The sequence below is a fragment of the Macrobrachium rosenbergii genome, chromosome 2 (assembly GCF_040412425.1).
Source record: "Macrobrachium rosenbergii isolate ZJJX-2024 chromosome 2, ASM4041242v1, whole genome shotgun sequence".
NCBI lineage: Eukaryota > Metazoa > Arthropoda > Malacostraca > Decapoda > Palaemonidae > Macrobrachium > Macrobrachium rosenbergii.
In genome coordinates this window covers 69591901-69599005 of record NC_089742.1, presented here as the reverse complement: position 1 = coordinate 69599005, position 7105 = coordinate 69591901, and the positions used below count along the sequence as shown (strand labels likewise).

At 32.2% G+C, this 7105-nt stretch overlaps 1 long non-coding RNA gene across 1 annotated transcript in view; it reads left to right on the top strand.

Annotated features, from left to right (window-relative positions):
- LOC136848133 (uncharacterized) overlaps positions 1 to 6794 on the top strand; it is an 88233-nt gene extending 81439 nt beyond the window's left edge. Inside the window, exon 3 of the long non-coding RNA XR_010855942.1 lies at positions 6560 to 6794. This is a non-coding gene — a long non-coding RNA (uncharacterized lncRNA). The remainder of the gene's footprint in view (positions 1 to 6559) is intronic.
- The last annotated feature ends 311 nt before the right edge of the window (positions 6795 to 7105 follow it).

Sequence of the window (7105 nt, the reverse complement as noted above, 5' to 3'; positions counted from 1 at the left end):
TATATTATATATCTGTGTATTATATGTGTGTGTATAATATTATTATCTGTGTCATTTTACACACGTGACTTTTTCATTCACAAACATTAAGCTACAAATGTCGTTTGATGTCCAGTTCTCCCTACTGCTTGAATGTCACCGAAACGGAATTGTAATTGATAAACGATTCGGTACCTGGGAGATTCGAACGCCCGACAGTACGGATCGACGGCTTTGAAGGAAGGCAACCAACAAGCTACCAAGAGAGGCATAAGTTGAAACCAAATCTGTCGTACATAATTATGACCGTCAAGCGCAGGTTTTAGTACTTAGAGTCGATATATATATATATATATATATATATATATATATATATATATATATATATATACAGCTATATATATATAAAATATATATATAAGTATATATATATATATTATATATATATATTTATATATTTATATTTATTATACAGCTCTAGTATCATAAAATATCATAAAGTTTTACCGATAGATCGTCAGTATATATATATATATATATATATATATATATATATATATATATATATATATATATATATATATATATATATATATATATAAGAAGAAAGAATTAAATTTATAAAATAGTAGTAGAAGATGGAGCAAAACAAATTTATCTATTAGCAAATAGTACAGTTAACATTAGCACGGGAAAAGGGCAGGGTTGACTAAAATGTTTTAACATAAGAGAACCTGGATATAGGACTATTATAAGTAGTGGTTTAAAGCATTTAACGAGCTCACCTTTACCACCGCACACTTCAGTGCATGTATTAGCTGTTACATAAACTGGTGGTGAAAGTGATAAGATACAGTAAAAGCAGTGATGCTAATGGATGCAAGAAATGCAAAAGGGTACACACATATCCCTTACATTATAATGGCCGCTATCAGCCAGAAGGATAAATGTATGTGACTACAAATATATATACTTTATATATATATATATATATATATATATATATATATATATATATATATATATATATATATATATATATATATATATATATATATATATATATATATATATATATATATATATATATATATATATATATATATGTATGTGTGTGTGTGTGTGTGTGTGTGTGTGTGTGTGTGTGTGTGTGTGTGTGATGTGTTAAAAGTTAATCATGAGAGATAGATTGGAACGGTTGAAGAAAAATGACCCGAGAGGAAGAGTGAAGGTGAATGAAAAAAGACCAAACGACAGCCAAATAGCCTTAATGTCTGCCATTTATGAAAAAGGTGAACCCTTTCAAAAGTTCCCCTTTTATTCGTTTAACTTTCGGCCGTGACGTTGTGTCCACCGTGTTAAAACCACGAGGGCTTTAAATAAATTGAGTATAAACTATTTCTCGCTGTAATTTTCTAGCAATTTATTTTGTAATTTATTTTGTAATTTACAGGATAATTCACTTACAATTTATGAGTGTAATATCGCACATGATAAAGGTGAGTTTTATGCTCTCATAATTAAATGCCCGGCCATGGGAAATTATTACTCAATATTTCATAAGTTAGGGTCGTCTTTCGTTAATTAAACGCAATAGAGAGGAGGAAAAGCACAGGACGAGCGCCATGCTTTAATTAGTCACTTCAAGATGTAATTGTTTTCGCGCAAAGTCGTTCGTTTGGGATTATCCGAAATTCATTAATGAAATATAATGAAAATGAGATTGCTTTTAATTTAAGCTATCTGGTCTAATTGCCGGCGAGAAGCGTAATCGTCGCAGTAAAACTCATTAGACTAAGTTCATTAAAAACTTGCCAAGTTTGTTTGTTTGTTTTACCGATGACTTGGCGGCCCCCGGCCTTGTTTATGAGGACTTCGACTGGTGTCGCGGGACCGCTATTACCTTCGTCAAGGATTGTTTTCCCTTCTTGTTCGTGCAGCTATTGTGCTTGGAAATTGTTGTTGTTTACCCCGTGTTATTGAAGGACCTAATATTGGCATTGGAGTGGGGCGTTCTTGTCATTTTCTTTTGCTTTGTGTTAATATATATTCGTGTAAAATCAGATATACTTGCTAACGGTATTATTTACTCGTATTTTGCGTTTAAACATATTGACAAAATGTGATAGTAATGCATTTTTCATGTGGCGATTCATTTCAAATAAATATCCACAGATGTGTATATCATACTTTTTCAGATTAGAGCTGAATTGGATAGTTATGGGTCATGTAATTTCCTTATATATATATATATATATATATATATATATATATATATATATATATATATATATATATTATATATATATATATATATATATATATATATATATATATATATATATATATAGATATAGAGAGAGAGAGAGAGAGAGAGAGAGAGAGAGAGAGAGAGAGAGAGAGAGACTTCAGGCTTCCAAATGAATGATAATCCTCATGTCAATCTTACCTTCGATTTCCTAGATTCGGTGCCAACGACCTAACCAGTCTGCATCCCGCAGGGGGCTAGTGCCGTGTGGTACACTGTAGGCATTAGTTAAGGGTCTTTGCAGCTTCCCATCAGACCCTAGCTGCAACCTCTCTTATTTCTTTTACTGTACCTCAGTTCATATTCTCTTTATGTCATCGGACTTTTCAACCTCTCTAAATATTGTTTCCTAGTGCAACTGCTCTGTTACACCTTTCAAACCCTCTTACTGTCAATTTCCCTTTCAGTGCTGAATGAGCTCAAAGGTCCCAGCGCTTGGCCATTGGCCAAAATTCTATATTTATTCTTCTGTTCTCTAAGCCGTCTGCACTTTAGTTCATAGGAACATCAAGTAATAAAGCTTTTTCTGAGCACGCAAATCGTAAATGATAAAGGAAAATCTTCGCCAATTGGCTATGAAGGTCTGCTTGCTAATTAGCGTGGTCTGATTTAGGTCTGCATGCTGATGAACGCGGTTTTTTTTTTTTTTTTTTTTTACATGATGCAGATTTGTAACGCGACTTGAATCCGGTAAACTTCCTGGTGACTTTTAGGTCTCTGCATCAAGTCAGTAATCAAAGATGAAGGATCATTTGTAAGATGGCAAAAAGGGTGGATAATAAAACATTCAACTCTCTTTTTATGTCGCCTTTCTTTTCCATAGCTTATAATAGAAAAATAATTAAAAAATAAGTCCTGAAAGTTAAACAAAATACCATTATACTTTACTTCCACATACTAAGTAATTAACTGTCATATCAACGGAATATATAAAATTTCAAATTCACGGTCAGCAGATGAATTTATAAAGAAATACAAGTACAAAATTGCACCCCAGCTGTTAATTTACAGGAGAGAGAGAGAGAGAGAGAGAGAGAGAGAGAGAGAGAGAGAGAGAGAGAGAGAGAGAGAGAGAGGGGGAATATATTCTCCACAGAGTTCTCGGCTAGCACTCTGCTAGGCCCGAGTTCGAGTCTCCGTCCAGCCAATGAAGAATTAGAGGAATTTATTTCTGGTGATAGAAATTCATTTCTCGCTATAATGTGGTTCGGATTCCACAGTAAGCTGTAGGTCCCGTTGCTAGGTAACCAGTTGGTTCTTAGCCACGTAAAATAAGCCTGATCCTTCGGGCCAGCCCTAGGAGAGCTGTTAATTAGCTCAGTGGTCTGGTTAAACTAAGGTATATTTATTTACTTGCCCATATATATATATATATATATATATATATATATATATATATATATATATATATATATATGTATATATGTGTGTGTGTGTGTGTGTGTGTGTGTATATATAATATATATATATACATATATATATATATATATATATATATATATATATATATATATATATATATATATATATACATATACATATACACACACCTATTTCTAGATATGCATGCATAATCGCATCCACATTATCATCCTAAGGAAACAAATAAGTGTAGTGAGCAAAATTATGTATGCTAGTAAGGCCTGAAGTTAATCGAATGGCATGATTCGCAGAATTCCACACGGATGTTTAATCATAGTCCATTGTCGTGACTTACGACAAGTCAGAGGAATGTCATGCAATTTTTTTCTGATGGATGCGAGTATCCTTTCGCAAAGGTATAAAAAATAAATTCGATTACACAGCAAAGCTACCGTGACACAGATATAAACGTGTGAAATTATTCATTTTCGTATCTGATTCTGCAAAAGTAATGATCGCTGTAGGTCAAGACCCTGACTTGCAGATGTAGATGGTTTTATATTATATATATATATATATATATATATATATATATATATATATATATATATATATATATATATATATATATATTTCGTATCTGATTCTACATAAGTAATGATCACTGTAGGTCAAGACCCTGACTTGCAGATGTAGATGGTTTTATATATATATATATATATATATATATATATATATATATATATATATATATATATATATATATATATATATATATATATATATATATATATATATATATATATGTATATGTATATATATATATATATATATATATATATATATATATATATATTATATATATCTGATTCTACTGATAATTTCGCTGTATCAAGATTCTACTTGAGTAATGGTTTTATATTAGGTCAAGACCTGACTTGCAGATGTAGATGGTTTTATATATATATATATATATATATATATATTATATATATATATATATATATATATATATATATATATATATTATATATATATATATATATATATGTATGTATATATATATATATATATATATATATATATATATATATATATATTATATATTTATATATTTATATACACATGCATGCACTGTGTGATGAGGGTCTTTTTATGAGTACCGTGTGCAACTGCAAGCGTTGTTTATGCCAGCTTATTATATTTAAAATTCAATATACTTTTCGGAATTTGTAGAATAAATAGATCCATTAGAATATATTTTCCTTAAAGGAATTTGCTCGACTTAAAAGGGCTTTCTACAGAACACTTCCAATTGCAACGGGATTTAAGAAGTTACAGAAAATCAAGTAGTTATTTACTCAGGATAATGTGGAACCTTTGACACTATTCTGCCGAAGTCAACCAGTCGAATGAATTCGTTTCTAATGAGAAATTTACGTAACCGTAAATAATGAAGAAAATATAAATGTAAAATAGAACAGAAATAGTGAATTATTTTATATAAATCATAAGAATTCTTTTGTACTAAGCTTTAGAAACAAAGTAATTCTAAAGACACTTAGGAGTTGGGATGAAAATAAAACCAAGAGATAATATTCGTAGCATTTGACTTCCAAGGATTTTAGAGATTAAGAATTACTTTAAAAGTAAATAGCAAAGACGTAAATAAAAACAACCGACTAATGTGCTTTAAGCAGTTAGAGAAGATTCTTATAACTACGCGAGGGAAACAAGGGTAGATCTAAGTAGCAGCTCCGCGGCGGCGATTTCCGTCTAACTTGACTTTTTCTACAGTTTTTTGGTTGCTAATTATGGGTTTACCTTCAATTTTTGTCGCACGAATGTAATTAACCTGTAATTAACCGCTGAAGTCCACCCAACAATGGGTTTCCATACGCGATCTTCACGAGACAGAGCACGGGCATAGTACGTCTGTTTGGAACGGTTCATATCCCGTCCGGCAAGTGAAGTAACTTGTTAACGTATGGGTACCGCCCCTCCCCCTGGCCAGAACTAAACACGGCGAAGGGACATTCCATTTGGCCGACAACAAACAAATGCACCGCCAGTATCAGAAGCCCTAAAAGTGTAGAAAAAAAAGTTTCCAAGGTAAAAACAGGCGCGGAGCTAATACTTAGAATTACCGAAACAAGTGCCGAGAAGCCAGAGGAGATAAAGCTCATTTAATACTAAAAAGGTCGATTGTGGTGATGGTAGGATATGGTCAGACCGGAAATTATATGCTAAATCCCTTTATTATGAGGATAGAAGCCATTAAGGAGAGATGAGATGAAAGATGAAGGAATAAATGTTGAGAAATGATGAAAAAGCGATAATGCAGGAGGATGAATAAGAGGAAACATAGATAAGGAATTAGAAGCTACCACTTTTAAAAGAAGTTCTTTTTATTGCAGCCACCGAGAAAAAGGAATTAAAGGCAAGCAATAGATGTTCGGAGAATGTGGAATAGTTTCTGTTGAGGTGTCATGATGTCACGTTGCCCAGAACTCGGCACCTTTCATTCAGTCTTCCAAATTTTCATTCACACTCACACACTCCTCCCCAGAAGGTCCCTTACCCAGACCCAGATCCCTCTTAGAACTTAATCCCTTGTTGCCAGTCACGAGTTCCAATATTGGTAAAAATTTAGTAAAAAAAATCACGTAAGACTTTTTTTGCGCAACACTACTTTCAAACAAATATGCAAAAAAACAAAACAGATCAAAAACATAACTCCCGTATAGGATGTAAACGCAATGCACGTTCATTCATGAACAAATACAACTGAATATAGATTCCTATCCTAAAACAAAACAAAGATAGAGAGTACAAACGGACAGAAATATAGATGCAATATAAACTAGTGTCTAGATGAAATGAATAACTGAATATCTCCACATTTCTCAGGTGGTACTGAAGTTCGAACTCTAGCTGTTACGAAGGCAATTTTCCTCAAGACAATAGTAACGACAAGGAGGACAAGGATGGCTCTCTACGAAGATGGAAAAATCGTGTAATAAAATAACTGATGTCTGATCCAAGAATGTTGGATAGAAGTTACCTACCATCGTTAACCGGGCAGGCCTTTAGAGAGGAAATAGGAAAAGACAAATAGGAGATGACAGTAGACAGACAAAGGGAGGTAAGTAATCATTAACTAAAATTATTTCTGGGATGATTTAACTCACTACGTTGCATAACAAGATGGCCTTGCAATTGACATCGTGCTGTTTTTAAATAATACTAACCAAATTCATTATTTATTGTTTGGAAAGAAAATAATTTCTAGGTAGAAATGTGTTAATGATTTCTGCAGATGTCTTCATATTTCCTAATTCATTTCACAACAGATATTCCTGTTTTATTCCTACAAAACCTTCCTTTTTAGCGTATTTTCTTTTCTGTCCTTAAGGAGATAATGTTCTAAACATTTTTTAGGACTCGATGTAGATT